The 17500-nt window shown below is 35.3% G+C and overlaps 1 pseudogene; it reads left to right on the top strand.

Annotated features, from left to right (window-relative positions):
- LOC131989060 (zinc finger protein 208-like) overlaps positions 1 to 17500 on the top strand; it is a 403618-nt pseudogene that overhangs the window by 348418 nt on the left and 37700 nt on the right.

Raw genomic sequence — 17500 nt, 5'->3', positions numbered from 1 at the left:
AGGAAGGATCCTACCAAGGAAGGATCCTACCAAGGAAGGATCCTACCAAGGAAGGATCCTTGACATTGGGATACAGCCAGTGTGTCCACTTAGGATCAGTCACACATACCTCAGGATCATGTTTCTGACCAATCACAGCGCAGTCTCATGAGTGGGCGTGGCTTAAAGTGGGCTGACCCTTTTGTGATGTGCAGAGAACAGAGAGAGAGACAGAGAGAGAAGAAAAGGAGCAGAAGAAGAAGAAGAAGAAGAAGAAGAGAGGATCCTGTCTGTGAGTTCACACTTTATCTCCTTCACTAACTGCTCCTGTGGTCTTTATATCTTTTATATCTTTATTTAGAGCTGTGACAGTGAAGAGAGAGAAACTGCAGATTATTGGGTCACGCTTTATATTAAGGTCCTTGTAATAACCATAAATTAATAAGTAATAAGGCCCTTGTAAGTCCTTACAAGATGCTTATTAACATTATTGTGTGTTTATAAGCTTATATAAGTGTTAATAATGGCATTATAAACACCCATGACCCACCCATTATGTCTTTGCCATGCCTTTATTAATCTTATTTTGTTTGCTTATTGATATTAAAATATACTTTATTGCTCATCTATTATAAGTTAACTATAAGTTAACTATGCTTTTTGCAACTACCGGATCTAAAGCGAGAACAATGCCTTATTACTAGTTAATTAATGGTTATTAAGGACCTTATTATAAAGCGTTACCGATTATTGTTTTTAAGGATGTTTAGTTATTGTTTACATGTCGCAACATTAATGTCAGAATAAACAAAAACATCCTTCAGATTGAATCCCAGCGAGCAGTTTCAGAGCGTTTTTTGCTCTTTTCACATTCTCCTCTCCTTGTCCTTTTTTTTCTCTGCATCATATTAACCCTCTATGGTACACATCATGCTGCCTGTTAGGAAAAAAATGTTTGTAGTGTTTTTTTGTCTTAAAATAGACTAAATTAACATAATCTGAAGAATTTTTGAAATATTATTATTAAAATTATTTTTTTTTTGTGGAAGTTTTTGGGGTCTGTTGTCCGTAGGCAAGTGAAAAAGAAAGTTTTTAAAAATAATTTCAACATAATTTATTTAATAAACGTGTAAAAGATTCAGTAGCTTCAACAGGTTACAATACATAACATTTTAAATTTAAAAACATGATAAAAGGAACTTTTTTAACTGGTTTCTTATCTGAATGTTGCCTGTAGGAAACACTGTACCATTGAACCAACGACGCATTGGAATGAATGAACAGTCTAAGTGTATGAAACTATCAAAAAGGAAGGTTTACTCACCTATAAGAAGGAATATATTATATAAATGACGTTTTTTTAGTGATTTTTTTGTGGTGCAAAATGGCAAAGCTGTTTCCTTTGGAAAAGTCAATATGGCCTCCTGGAGGTCATGTGACATATTAAAGCATTGCTATTGGTTCCCTATACTCTTCCCTCTTTTTTAAAGTATTGCATCACTCAAAAACATGACTTGTAGAAATTTAACAGGCCAAAAATGGGGATGTTGCCTGAGGGCAACACCGTACCATAGAGGGTTAAACATATACATCTTTAAGTCCTGCGGCTCTGTGGATTCAGCACAATCATGGCTAGAAATGGGAACAACTGCTGTAAAAGGGCACTAAACCTTCATTATTATTACTCTTAACCATCAATAATATCCATCTCTAATGTTCAAAGTGATAAACATGATGGAAGAAACTTTATTATGTGATAATGTCTCATCTGAAAGATGCTGCAGTGTTAGAAAGCTTTTTCATGATCATATAGAGCAGCTGTTCTCAACCTTGGGGTCGGGACCCCAATTGGGGTCGTGAGATGATTTCTGGGGGTCGCCAAATCATTTTGGAAGTCAGCTCTGTCTCCACTGTGTTAAAGTGTTCATGTGTTAATGTGTTTTAGTCTTTTTGGTCACTTAATGTCTTTTTTTGGTCATTTTGTGGGTTTTTTTGGTCATTTTGTCTCTTTCTTTAGTCATTTTGTGTCCTGTTTTTGTCTTTTTTTGGTCATTTTGTGTCTTTTTTGCTCAATTTGTGTCTTTTTTGGTCATTTTGTTTCCTTTTTGGTCAATTTGTGTCTTTTTTTGTCATTTTGTGTCTTTTTTTGGTCATTTTGTGTCTTTTTTGCTCAATTTGTGTCTTTTTTGGTCATTTTGTTTCCTTTTTGGTCAATTTGTGTCTTTTTTTGTCATTTTGTGTCTTTTTTTGGTCATTTTGTGTCTTTTTTGCTCAATTTGTGTCTTTTTTGGTCATTTTGTTTCCTTTTTGGTCAATTTGTGTCTTTTTTTGGTCATTTTGTGTCCTTTTTTTTGGTCATTTTGTGTCTTTTTTGCTCAATTTGTGTCTTTTTTGGTCATTTTGTTTCCTTTTTGGTCAATTTGTGTCTTTTTTTGTCATTTTGTGTCTTTTTTTGGTCATTTTGTGTCTTTTTTGCTCAATTTGTGTCTTTTTTGGTCATTTTGTTTCCTTTTTGGTCAATTTGTGTCTTTTTTTGTCATTTTGTGTCTTTTTTTGGTCATTTTGTGTCTTTTCTGGTCATTTTGTTTCCTTTTTGGTCAATTTGTGTCTTTTTTTTGTCATTTTGTGTCTTTTTTTGGTCATTTTGTGTCTTTTCTGGTCATTTTGTGTCTTTTTTGGTTATTTGTTTACTCTTTTAGGTCATTTTGTGTCTTTTTTTGGTCATTTTGTGTCTTTTTTTTGGTCATTTTGTGTCTTTTTTGCTCAATTTGTGTGTTTTTGGTCATTTTGTTTCCTTTTTGGTCATTTTGTGTCTTTTCTGGTCATTTTGTGTCTTTTTCTGGTCATTTTGTGTCTTTTCTGGTCATTTTGTGTCTTTTTTGTCCATTTGTTTACTCTTTTTGGTCATTTTGTGTCCTTTTTTGGTCATTTTGTGTCTTTTTTTGGTCATTTTGTGTCTTTTTTGCTCAATTTGTGTCTTTTTTGGTCATTTTGTTTCCTTTTTGGTCAATTTGTGTCTTTTTTTGTCATTTTGTGTCTTTTTTTGGTCATTTTGTGTCTTTTCTGGTCATTTTGTGTCTTTTTTGGTTATTTGTTTACTCTTTTAGGTCATTTTGTGTCTTTTTTTGGTCATTTTGTGTCTTTTTTTTGGTCATTTTGTGTCTTTTTTGCTCAATTTGTGTGTTTTTGGTCATTTTGTTTCCTTTTTGGTCATTTTGTGTCTTTTCTGGTCATTTTGTGTCTTTTTTTGGTCATTTTGTGTCTTTTCTGGTCATTTTGTGTCTTTTTTGTCCATTTGTTTACTCTTTTTGGTCATTTTGTGTCCTTTTTTGGTCATGTTGTGTCTTTTTTTGGTCATTTTGTGTCTTTTCTGGTCATTTTGTGTCTTTTTTCCTCAATTTGTGTCTTTTTGGTCATTTTGTTTCCTTTTTGGCCAATTTGTGTCTTTTTTGGTCATTTTGTTTCTTTTTTTGGGTGATCTGAACTGTGCGTGTGAGATTGTGTTCAGTGAGCGGGGGTCGCGGACAACATGCATGTTAAATTGGGGGTCGCGACTCAAAAAGGTTGAGAACTACTGATATAGAGCATGGGTCTCAAACTCGCGGCCCGCGGGCCAATTGCGGCCCTCGTCACGATATTTTGTGGCCCCCACCTTGATATGAAAGTTTAATGTGAGTTTTATATGAATGACACTTTACTGTGTTGTGTGTGGAAGGTCCCTTTAATTACTTTTTTGGGGTAATTTTGTCTTTTTTAAATAATTTTGTCTTTTTTAATAATTTTGTGTCTTTTTTGGTAATTGTGTGTCTTTTTTAAGTAATTTAGTTTTTTTGGTCACTTTGTGTATTTTTTTGGGTCATTTTGTGTATTTTTTTGGTCATTTTGGGTCTTTTTAACGTAATTTTTTAACGTAATGTAGTGTTTTGTCAGTCATTTTGTCTTTTTTTGTAATTTTGTGTCTTTTTTTGGTCATTTTGATACTGCCACCAGCGGCCCCCAGGTAATTTGAGTTTGAGAGCCCTGATATAGAGCTTGTAACTGTTGGACTGAACAGAAACACAACACTGAGCCATGTGTGGATTTCTGGAACAGACTTTATGTCCCCGCTGTTGAAGAACAGCTGCTTCCTTCTGTCCTCTCTTCTTCTTCTATTATTTTATTCAAACATTATGCTCATACACAGCTGTAAACATAGACTCACCTGCAATATTTTTATTTCTGATACACTAGGGATGCACAATATTATCGGCATGTTATCGGTTATTGGCTTGAAAATGAACTATATAACCGAAATAATAAACTGATTAAATAATGAGGTGCACATCACCTCTCTGTTCATCTTGTTTGTAGCTCGTAGAATTGTGCAGTGTAGTCTGAGCCCACCTATTTATTTATGTTCTGATTAGGGACTGATGCTGCTTATATTTTTTGTACTTTTTGTGATTTTGTCTGCACGGTGCAGATTGAGTTGTCATATATTGGGCTCCTGTTTTAACCCTTTGATGCACAACATGGGTCTAAATGACCCTCATTCATTCCCTCCATGTTATTTAATGCTTCTGTGTGTTTCTGTGCTCTATCTTTTGATATCAACTTGTTTTATGATTGAATATTCGGAATTCCTTGTTTTTGATAACATATCATTATTTCCATTTTGCCTCTCATACTTTATGAAAATAACTTTTTTCTATTATTATATAGCTAACTACTTGGCTAAGTAGCTTGCTAAGCTAACTACTTAGCCAAGAAGTTAGCTAAGTATTTAGCTTAGCAAGCTACTTAGCTAAATACTAAGCCAAGAAGTTAGCTAAGTATTTAGCTTAGCAAGCTACTTAGCTAAATACTTTCCAAGAAGTTAGCTAAGTAGTTAGCTTAGCAAGCTACTTAGCTAAATACTTAGCCAAGAAGTTAGCAACTTAGCTAAATACTAAGCCAAGAAGTTAGCTAAGTATTTAGCTTAGCAAGCTACTTAGCTAAATACTTAGCCAAGAAGTTAGCTAAGTATTTAGCTTAGCAAGCTACTTAGCTAAATACTTAGCCAAGAAGTTAGCTAAGTAGTTAGCTTAGCAAGCTACTTAGCTAAAAAATGGATATGGGTCATTTTTGACCCATGTTGTGCATTAGAAGAGTAGTGACACTAAAAGGTATTTTATTAAAAAATGAATAAAGGAAAACATAAAATTAGGATGTATGATGATCAAAAACAAAGTAATTGAGGAAAACCTGGAATACTGAATGATGAAAATAATTTATTGCAAAGATATAGAACATAAATCTCATACATATCGGGTCACTTTAGACCCATGTTGTGCATCCAAGGGTTAAGTTAAATTTGAATTTAAGCAGCAGTCTGTAAGGTACATGTAGTTTTTTGTTCAATTTGGGTTTAATTGCTGTACAGTTGCACTTTTCACATGTTCCCAGTGAACACAGGTTATGTTTACTTATTATGTCAATTGGGAAATCGGCCAAATTTCTTGATTTAACTGCAGCCTTCGATACAGTTGATCATTCAATTCTTTTAAATAGATTAAATAATTTGTTTGGCATCTCTGGTACTGTTTTAACTGGGTCAAATCTTTCCTGAATGACAGGAACATTTTTGTAAGTATAGGTGATTGTTCATCCAGTAGTTTTAGAAATTAATTGTGGTGTTCCCCAAGGTTCAATTTTGGGACCAATTCTTTTTAACGTGTGCGTACATGTGAGGGCCCGTTCAATGCAGCTTGCAGGTTAAATCATATATTTATTTATGTCCTCATCGTGTGTCTCTGTTTGTTGACTTCACAGCTCATCTGTGTCACGAAACACTTCTGACTTCAGGACGTCCGTCTGAAAGAAGAAGAAGAAGAAGAATGAGTCCTCCAAAGAAGGTCAGATCACTTTAATGAACTTCAGTTTGAATTTGTGTTTTTTGTCATTTTTTGTTCTCTTTACTTCAGAGATCAACATTATGAATCCAACAGAACAATCTAGGGACATATGGGGAATTCTTTCATGATTTATCAATTCATTAATTAATCAATTTATAATAATAGATTATTTATGTAATTCCTAATAAGAAGTATAGTCATTTCTTAGTTAAATTCGGATTATTCAACTAACTGTACAGATCAAAACCCAATAAAATCTGGTATTGATAAATTAATCACATTTTGTTTCAGTCTCATTTGAAAATAATGAATTCTTTACCTATTCAGTGACTGTTTCTCCGTCTGAATGAATCTCACGGACAACAACATAAGAGATTATACATTCATTTATGCTAAACATAGATATGTATGGACAGAAAAGTGAAGAAATAAAGAATATCAAATTAATGCAACATGAGTTTGTTACCCAGATTACAAAGTTATCTAAAATCAAACATAGGCACGGTAAACCAATTGAAACCTCACCGCTGTTGACTAAACAATTAATTTGGACCTCTAATTACTTTAAAGTTAACATATGAAAGTTTACTTCAGGAAACAATTCAGCACCAGCTTTTAACCACAAATAGCCAGGAAATCAGCTTGACCCAACTTGAGAAGACGTGAAGAAGCGATGAACTCTCAGGATTGATTCGCTTCGCGACCCGCTGTGCACTGCAAAAAAAGAAAAGTTGGGTGAACTCAAAATTCCAAGGCAACAAACTTCGATGAAATTTTCAGTTGGACAATTAAACTAAATATTTTAAGTTTTGTTTTTGAGTTTACTCAACTCTGAATTCAGATTTTTGTCAACTCAACTGTAAGTTGTACTAACAGTTTTAACTTTTAATAACTACTTATCATTATTATTATTATTTTTAATAACTTTTAATCCTTACTTCTGCTAACTTCTGCAATGTGCTAAATTGGCACGATTGTAACGCCGCTATGAAATGTCAGCTAATGTTGCGAACACAATTTTGAGTTAGCATTGATACGCTAATGGCTACTCTTGTAGCTGTAACAAGCAGCGCAGCTAGCATCAGTTAGCCGCAAGCATCAGTTAGCCGCTAGCATCAGTTAGCCGCTAGCATCAGTTAGCCGCTAGCTTTCGTTAATGACCGAATTTCACCACTTTCCCGCATTTCACAACAAAGAAATAAGAGTTATCAGAACTATTGTCCCTTGTTGTGAACCCCAACTTAAAGATATAAGTAACAACAACTCACAAACTTGTTTCTGAGCAGACAACTGGCTTCCTTTGTTGTGCTAACTTACATTATTGACCTAAATGTCAATAATTTATATTTCCAAGTTTTACCAACTTAAATCACTGTTTTAGGCCAAAAAATACAAGTTGGCTTTTTTGCAGTGTGCAGCTGTTGGTTCTGGTCCAGTCCGTGGTCCGGTCTGGCTCTGAGAGGAAACGATCAGCTGCTCTCTTGACTCGCTGTAGTCTGATGTCCTGGAGGTTTCAGTGGCTTTTGCAGGTTTCAGGTTGCAGGTTGAGATAAAAGTTGCTGAATGAACTTTAATCTTTAATCTGCTTCATAAAAATAGCGCTCACAGTACTGTCGTCTTTGTGTCAAAAAACTTGTCACTAATAAATTCTTAAAAAGTTGAATGCAGTCTTGTAAAAAAAAATACTGGATTACTGATGAGTAAAAATATATATAACTAGTAACATTAACTTGAAAGAAAAAGTAGTAGAAAAAAATAAATAAATATAAAGAAAGAAAGAAAGAAAGAAAAGAAAATGTTTAAAACTAAATTTGTGCAAGAAGAAACCGTAGAAGAAGAGAAGCAGAAAGCAAGAGAGAGAACAAACATCTACTTTGACTTTTATATTTCTCATGACGGGCATTCCTTGGGCCGTGACACACATATTATGCGAACGGGAGCTGCATATTTATATGAATTGATACTTGGAAACATTATATCAAAATGACATAATACCAGAGGTTATCAAGAGAAGAGGAATTACATTGTACAGAAGCAATACAGAATACTGATTTTAACAAGATTAAAATGTACACAAGGAACAACATGTATTCCCCCATATTTCACAAAACAAAAATTGTGTCACAAAACAGATTAGTCTGATTTGAAAGACACATCTGTTTCCTGTAAATTATTTGTCAGGTCCCATCTAGAGATCAAAAGGTCAGAGGAGGGATCCGACTTAGGTGATGGTTCCCAGCGATGGTTGGTGTCTCCCAGACATCTGAGCAAACAGACTAGGTGCTATATCAGTTCAGGGCCATTAAAACGCTCTAAAGAAACGCGGGATAAGGAACCTTGGCACCATGCTGTCCCTCCAGAGATAAGAATCACCTCATGTAAAATGAGTTTCAGAAGACAGCTAAGTTGATTTGCAATCAACACTACGTGTGAGAAGGGAAGAGTCTGGAGATGGGAAGCCCACAAAATAATTACAAATTGCATTCTCGGGGGAACGCCAACCAGTGTTTATTGGAATGTTTTAACCCTCTATGGTACAGTGTTGCTCTCAGGCAACATATCCATTTTTAGCCTGTCAAATTTCTACAATTCATGTTTTTGAGTGATGCGATACGAAAAAAAAAGAGGGAAGAGTATAGGGAACCAATAGCAATGCTTTAATTTGTCACATAATCTCCAGGAGGCCATATTAAAACCCTATTTTGCAGACTTTTCCAAATTTTGTGCCACAAAAAAAACACTCAAAACATAATTTCCTGGCTCTTTTCCATCTTGAAAAAAATATATTCCTGCTCATAGGTGAGAAAACCTTCATTTTAGATAGTTTCATAAACTTAGACTGTTCAAGACAATCATTTCAATGGGTCGTTGGTTCATTTTCACTTGTGCACCATAATGGTACAATGTTGCCTACGGTCAACAAACCCCAAAAACTTCCAAAAAAACTAAATCATTCTAAAATTTCAGATTATGTTTATTTGGTCTATTTCAAGACAAAAAAAGACACTCCATACATTTTTTTCATAATGCGTACCATAGAGGGTTAACAAGGGGAGAGAGGGAGAAAAGTAAATCCAAAGATTGATATTTAGGAGATGTAACAACACACAAAACCCTACCCACGTGCACTTGGACGGAGGATGTGTTCTTACACTGGAGTGGTATCTGGGTAAATTAACACCTGACAGTCAGAATGAAACACTTCATGGCTGTTTCTTTTTATTCCCACCTTGGAATTAAATGTTTTAATTTTTTTGTTGTAACCAGCTGTTCACACTTAAACATCGAGGGTTATGTTGTACAGACGTGCTCTAATTATTATTGATGGTTTTAGATAAATTGCTCCACCATGGCAACTCACTGACCCTCTCTCTCTTTCTTTGTCTGTCTGTTGCTATAGAAACAGGGAAAAAGAGAGGGACTTAAACATCACCACTGTCAGCTCTGTGACAAATCCTTCACATCAGCTGGCTATTTGAAGGTTCATATAAGAGCGCACACTGGAGAGAAACCATACAGCTGTGACCAATGTGGGAGCTCTTTCACCACAATAAGCAAGCTAAGACAACATCAACGCATTCACACTGGAGAGAAACCGTACAGCTGCAAGCAATGTGGGAGCACTTTTACTCAGGCAATCAACCTGAGACAACATCAACGCATTCACACTGGAGAGAGACCGTACAGCTGCGACCAATGTGGGAGCGCTTTCACCTCAACAAGCAAGCTGAGACAACATCAACGCATTCACACTGGAGAGAAGCCGTACAGCTGTGATCATTGTGGGAAAACTTTCACTCAGGCAGGGACCCTGGCAACACATCAACGCATTCACACTGGAGAGAAGCCGTACAGCTGCGATCAATGTTGGAAAAGTTTCACTCGGGCAGAGAGCCTGAGACAACATCAACGCATTCACACTGGAGAGAAGCCGTACAGCTGTGATCATTGTGGGAGCACTTTCACTCAGGCAAACAACCTGAGACAACATCAACGCATTCACACTGGAGAGAAGCCGTACAGCTGCGATCATTGTGGGAAAACTTTCACTCAAGCAGGGACCCTGGCAGCACATCAACGCATTCACACTGGAGAGAGACCGTACAGCTGCGACCAATGTGGGAGCACTTTCACTCAGGCAAACAACCTGAGAAAACATCAACGCATTCACACTGGAGAGAAGCCGTACAGCTGCGATCAATGTGGGAAAACTTTCACTCTGGCAGGGACCCTGGCAACACATCAACGCATTCACCATTCTCCCTGTGCTGTGTTGTTATATTCTGAGCTTCTCTCTGAAACGAAAGACTGACCAGCAGGAACTGTATGTAGGAGGAAGAGGCCATGGATTAACAGAGACACAAAAACACTCCAGAGTTCAAACTCTGACTGAACAAACTTTTATTCTTATTAGATTCTGATAAACTCCAAATATTATTGTAAACATTGAGCTGTTGTTTCTGTCATTCTCAGCATCAACATGGTCATTATCATTAATTATCTGACACCAGCAGGATAATAAATAACATTAAAGTCCACACAGCCTGTAAATAGTGGTGAAATGTAACTTATTACATTTGCTCGATAACTTTACTTCATTAAAAAAATGTTCTTAATTATTTTTCAGGTTGGGATTCAACATGAATTTTTTTTCAAATGTATAATTTTTTAAAGATTTTTACAGTAATCCAGGATCAAACCTCTGAAATAAAGACATTTTTACCTGGCTTTTCATTCTGTGTTATGTTTTTTATTTTTCTCCCAGCTCAGCAGTTTATGCTTCTTCAGAATATGACAATTATGAAATCTGAAAGCTTTCTCCTGTTTACCATACTTTTTTTTATTATCATGAGTGTGCTTTAGACCAGCTTATCAAAAGTATGTGATGTTTTAGATAACCACTTAGAAGAAGTATATCATGAACCCAATTAACATGAAGCTTACATCATGACACCTCTGCTCATTGCTTCCAGTACAACTGATCGCTGCCATAAAATGCTTGTTTCTAAAAAAAACTCTAGCTCCATCCTAAGATATAGATTTACATAATACATTGCCCCCCTTTTTAAAATTATTTTTTAATTTATCTATGACTTTCTTTTCACTCTGTTATTCTACTTAAATTAATTTTAATATTACTATATTATGATGATTATGGCATTTATAATAATAATAATAATTATTATTATTATTATTGTTGTTGTTGTTGTTGTTGTTGTTGTTGATGTTCTTGTTATTCTCATAATTCTCATAATTAAGTTGATTTATATCGTATAATAATAGCACTAGTATTATTATTTTCATTATTGTTGTTGCTGTTTTTGTTATTATAATTATTATCTTTTTATTATTATTATTATTATTATTATTATTATTATTATTATAATATTATACATTGGTATAAATATGCTGGTTATATTATATTATTATTTTATTAATACATTTTAAAAAATATATTCTTTTTCATCCTCTTTTTTATTCATAACAGCCCTTAAGTTCATTTTAGTCTATAATAATATATACATTCAATAAAATGTATATATTTATATAATAAATGTGTGTTGTTTTTAAAGCTAACTCATCCACAAGGTGGCAGAAGGACACCAGAGGGCTGTTCCATCAACGTGGCTAAACAAACCGCAGCTTCATTGACAAAGCCTGGTTAGAATTAACACCAACTTTCACTTGAGGCTAAAGCCGTTCTACTAACAGCTCAGAGTGTCTAGTCCACGCTAACTCAACCCAGGCTCTACCATAGATATCTATGGGCTATACAAGCTGGCATTGTGCACAAGAGCAAAGTATATAAGCAGCCCGTATTAATCGATCGTGGAACAGCCATAAGATGATGTGAAAAGTGGTGATAATCAGCGCTGAACGAGCTTTATTAAGAATATCAAGTGATGGTCACAAAAAGAGGTGAAAAACAGCACAGATTTTTCATCGGCGGCCGATCAAACGATGCTGTTGGAGCTTTATGAAGAATATAAAGTGACGGTTACAATAACAGACAATACTACTACCATTAACATTAAGCTGTCGTTTCAGACTACCTAGACCTATAGTGGAGCGGCTAAGTGCTCATTTTTGCCAGAATCTTTCAGTTTATGATACAAGCGTGAAAATTGGCATGAACACTCTCCATGGGTCACTTAACAAGAAAATTGTCCGAGACATTTGAAATTTTAAGATGGCGGCCATTTTTCAAGATGGCCGACACCTAAGTGGAGCAGTTAAGTGATATAATGGTTTATTTGGTGATACAATCATAAAAATTGGCCTGAGCAGTCTCCATGGGTCACTTAACAAGAAAATTGTCCGAGACATTTGAAAGTGTAAGATGGCGGCCATTTTTCAAGATGGCCAACACCTTAGTGGCGCAATTAAATTATATAATGGTTTATTTGGTGATACAAGCATAAAAATTGGCATGAGCAGTATCTGTGGGTCACTTCACAATAACCCACCCACAGTTACTTGAAATTCCAAGATGGCGGCCATTTTCAAGATGGCCGACACCTTAGTGGAGCAATTGAATGATGTAATACTGTACAGCTGTGACCAATGTGGGAGTGCTTTCACCACAATAAGCAAGCTGAGACAACATCAACGCATTCTCACTGGAGAGAAACCGTACAGCTGTGACCAATGTGGGAGCGCTTTCACCACAGTACAGAGCCTGAGACAACATCAACACATTCACACTGGAGAGAAACCGTACAGCTGCGATCAATGTGGGAGTGCTTTCACCACGGCACATAAACTGAGACGACATCAACGCATTCACACTGGAGAGAAACCGTACAGCTGTGACCAATGTGGGAACGCTTTCTCTCAGGCACAGCACCTGAGACGACATCAACGCATTCATACAGGAGACAAACCGTACAGCTGCGACGAATGTAGTAAAAGGTTTTCTCACAGTGCTGCCCTTAAAAATCACCAACGTGTTCACACTGGGGAGAAACCGTACTGGTGTGAATATTGTGAGAAAACGTTTTCTAGTAGTGGTCCCCTTAATGTCCACCGACGTGTTCACACTGGAGAGAAACCGTTCTGGTGTGAACAATGTGGGAAAAGGTTTTCTGTGTGTTGTAACCTTAAATCTCACCAACGCGTTCACACAAAGTCTTTGTTGGGATCGTACCACAGGTGAATCTTGGGTTGATTTGATAAATAAACAGAGATACCAAAACATTCTCAGATTGAACAAACTTCATTCCTATTAAATTCTGATGAAATAAGAATATTATTGTAAAAATGAATCTGTTGTTTCTGTCATTCTCAGTATCAACACGATCATCATTATTAAGTATCTGATATCTGACACCAGTAAGATAATTAATAACATTAAAGCCCACACAGCCTGTAATCAGTGGTGGGATGTATCTTTTTACATTTACTCAAGAACTGTACTTTAGCAATATTTAAAGATAGTTGTACTTAAGTTGAATATTTCCTTTTTCTGACACTTATACTTTTACTATTGTCCTTTAATTATACCTATAATTCACTACATTTAACTGACAGGTTTAGTTACTTCACCGGTTAAGATTTAACATGAAAAAACTGTTTAAATGTGTGTGTATATATTTATAAACTCTATAAATTGAGTTCCTTTGAGTTAAGTTCTCCACATCAGTAGTGTTTGCATTACTGCTTGAAAACATCTGGTGGATGTTCAGACCATCAACTTGATGAACTCTGGTGTATCAGAGCTTCACTCACCACAAGTAACTTGGTCAGATCTTCTTGATCCTCTTTGGCTGATAGAACTCTGTCCCTATCCAGCAGAACAGTGTCATGTGACTCTGTTTGAAAATGATTGCTTGTGTTGTCTGAGTTGTAAACTCATTTTAATCTTTGTAACTTTTCCATATATTATCTTCTATTTAAATACATAAAGACAAGCAAGTTTTAAATACTCTTTGGTCCGGATGAGCTCGGTGGAAGTCAGTGACGAGCGTTGGGTTAGTTAGTTGGAAGTTAGTCACTGACAGCAGTTTTTCCACTGCCAATTATATGGTGTAGTCAAATCGTTTTAGATCCTACATTCCCTGAAGGCAACGTGATAAAGGAAGGCCTCTAGCCTTTTGCCTGAGCTGTCTGTCATGATGCCACGCCCCTCTCAGTTGATGCCACGTCCCCCACACTACATTTGGGTCAAAAGTGTGAACCTGTAATAAAAAAAAGATCTGAAACTGAAAAAGACAGATATGAAACTGAATTTTTAATTAAAAAAAAAAATAAAGTAAAAAATAAAATCTGAATCTGAAAAGATAAAAACAGCAACTGAAAGAAAAATATGAAAATGAAAAATGAAAATAAATCATTTATTCAAAAGAATCACCAAAGTTGATCAAAATTGTATTTAACCTGGAAAAAAAATCTGTACACTTATTTTTATTTCAAATACGTTGATGTATTTTTCAAAATTCAAGATCAAAACATCAAATTTCAGTTTCAGATTTTATGGTTTCAAGTACAACACTTTTGACCCTAATCTAGCTCCATAAACCTTAGAATAAAAATCCTGCTTGAACATTGAGGGTTATGTTGTACAGATGTGCTCTAAATATTATTGATGGTTTTAAATAGCTTGTATCTCACTGACCCTCTCTCTCTTTCTTTCTGTCTGTCTGTTGCTATAGAAACAGAGAGAAAGAGAGGGACTCAATCATCACAGCTGCATGTTCTGTGACAAATCCTTCACAACAGCTGGAAGTTTAAAGGTTCAACTAAGAATTCACACTGGAGAGAAACCATACAGCTGTGACCAATGTGGGAACACCTTCACCACAGCAAAGACCCTGAGAGATCATCAACGCTTTCACACTGGAGAGAAAAAGTACAGCTGTGATTAATGTGGGGACACTTTCACTCAGACACATCACCTGAGATGACATCAATGCATTCACACTGGAGAGAAACCATACAGTGTTGTGTATTAATTTGAAGATGTATTTAGGCAGTGTATCCTCAGTGGCAGCCAGAATCTGCACACGGGGAGTGCCAAATAAAGTAAATTCTCTCCGGACATAAAGAGCAAAAATAACAAATATCATATTAATACGGATACCTGTTAGAAGTGCGTGAGTACAGACCACACAATCAAATTAGATGATTGACACAGATTAATTGGACAAAAGGTCAGAAGGGTGTAATTCCATGGTACACTCAAGAAATCCAATATGTTTGAGAAAAGAAAAGTCTAAATACCAAAGTGAACAAATCCCAGACTGACTCATAACTGACTGACTGATGTTATTATATCTGTACTTAAAAGTGTTATAATATTTTAACCCATAAGAACCCACGGTGACACCATGTAACAAACACTTTAAATATTCTAGATCAGGGGTCTCAAACTCAAATTACCTGGGGGCTGCTGGAGGCAGTATCAAAATGACCAAAAAATCTAAATTACTTTAAAAAGACACAAAAAAGACAGACAAAATGACTTCAAAAGAGACAAAATGACCAAAAAAGACACAAAATTACAACAAAAAAAGGACACAAAATGGCAGAAAAAAACTAAATTACTTAAAAAAGACACAAAAAAGACACAAAATTACTAAGAAAAAGAGACACAAAATGACCAAAAAAGGACACCAAATGACAGAAAAAAACTAAATTACTTAAAAAAGACACAAAATGACAAAAAAAAGACACAAAATGACTGAAAAAAAACTAAATTACTTAAAAAAGGACACCAAATGACAGAAAAAAACTAAATTACTTAAAAAAGACACAAAATGACCAAAAAAAGACACAAAATGACCAAAAAAGACACAAAATTACAAAAAAAAAAAAAAAAGGACACAAAATGACAGAAAAAAACTAAATGACTTAAAAAAGACACAAAAAAGACAAAAAATTACTAAAAAAAAGAGACACAAAATGACCAAAAAAGGACACCAAATGACAGAAAAAAACTAAATTACTTAAAAATGACACAAAAAAACCCACAAAAACTAAAACTAAAACTAAACTACCTGGGGGCCGCTGGAGGCATTATCAAAATGACCAAAAAATCTAAATGACTTAAAAAGACACAAAATGACCAAAAAAGACACAAAATTACAAAAAAAAAGGACAATAAATGACACAAAAAAAAACTAAATTACTTAAAAAAGACACAAAACCCCCACAAAATTACTAAAAAAAGACACAGAATGACCAAAAAAAACCCACATCATAAATATGTTCTGTGTGGTTCACTTGGTCTGTGATATATCCCCCATAACTTTCCTTTATGGATAACTGGGTCTGGGTTCTTATGGGTTAATGTTTCTGTTTCTGTTATGAAGTTTAATGTGTTTTTATATATGTGATTTGTACAGGTACATTGTGTTACGTGATAATATTTAAATAGTTGTTTATGTGTAAATACATGCTACATATGCAGAGCTAAAGTTGAGATCAGTTAAAATGCTCTCAGCAGAAAACAGGAAGAGACACACAAACCCTGACCACACTGACAGAACACACACACACAACACACATACAACAGACACACATACACTGGAAGCATACGCACACACCTACAGGAAACACACACACACAATACGACAGCACTCACAGAGAGCACACACACATTCCCCCGCCCCTACAACTCCTTCAGCTCTGATTTAATGGTCCCTTTTCTTTTTCTTTTTCTTTTTTTCTTTCCCCCAAGGAATAAAGTTATTAGCTAGAGGTTTTTGGAATTAAACAAGCAGATAGACCTATAATAAGCATTTTAATCAACTCCTAGAACTGTTTGGATTAATTTAAGTCTATAAAGTGATTGTAAACTGACAGACATTTGTTTGATTAGAAATGACATCTCACAATACCAAAGATGATTTTACTCATGACATGTTGTTAATGATTCTGAGTTTGGAAATTATGAAAAGCTTGATGCTTTGCCGCTTGCTTTCTTGCATCTAACAGAGCAGGATATAATAATGCTAACTACCTATGCTAACCTATGTCTCACTGAACACAATCTCACAGTTCAGATCATACAAACTCAGTTGATACGACGAATTTTGGACAAATAATGGAGCAGACAACAACTAAAACATCTCTCTGTCTGTGCATTTATATATTTTTTGTAACAGTCAGCTTCAAGCCAGAGACTCCTTGTAAAGTAATAACTTGCTAATTTGGGATTTGTCAGAAAAGACACAAAATTACCCAAAAAAAGAATCAAATTGACCAAAAAATCACATAAAATTAAGCAAAAAAGGACTCAAATTGACCACAAAATGACAAAAAATGACCAGAAAAAGACACAAAATAACCAAAAAGACACACATTGACCACAAAATGACCAAAAAAGACAAAATCACAAAAAAAAAAAACACACAAAATGGGCAAAAAAAGACACAAAATGACCAGAAAAAGACAAAAAATGACACAAAATTACTGAAAAAAACAAACACAAAATGGGCAAAAAAGACATTAAATGATCAAAAAGACAAAAACACATGAACACTTTAACACAGTGGAGACAGAGCTGACTTCCAAAATGATTAGACGACCTCCAGAAATCATCTCGCGACCCCAATTGGGGTCGGGACCCCAAGGTTGAGAATAGCTGCTCTACAGGAAGACGGTGAGAGACAGCGATCAGGACGGCCAACAGCAGTCCAGGAGGAAGA

Source organism: Centropristis striata, chromosome 17 (assembly GCF_030273125.1).
Source record: "Centropristis striata isolate RG_2023a ecotype Rhode Island chromosome 17, C.striata_1.0, whole genome shotgun sequence".
NCBI lineage: Eukaryota > Metazoa > Chordata > Actinopteri > Perciformes > Serranidae > Centropristis > Centropristis striata.
The sequence above is the reverse complement of the archived record's forward strand: the minus strand, read 5'-3'. Positions and strand labels throughout refer to the sequence as shown.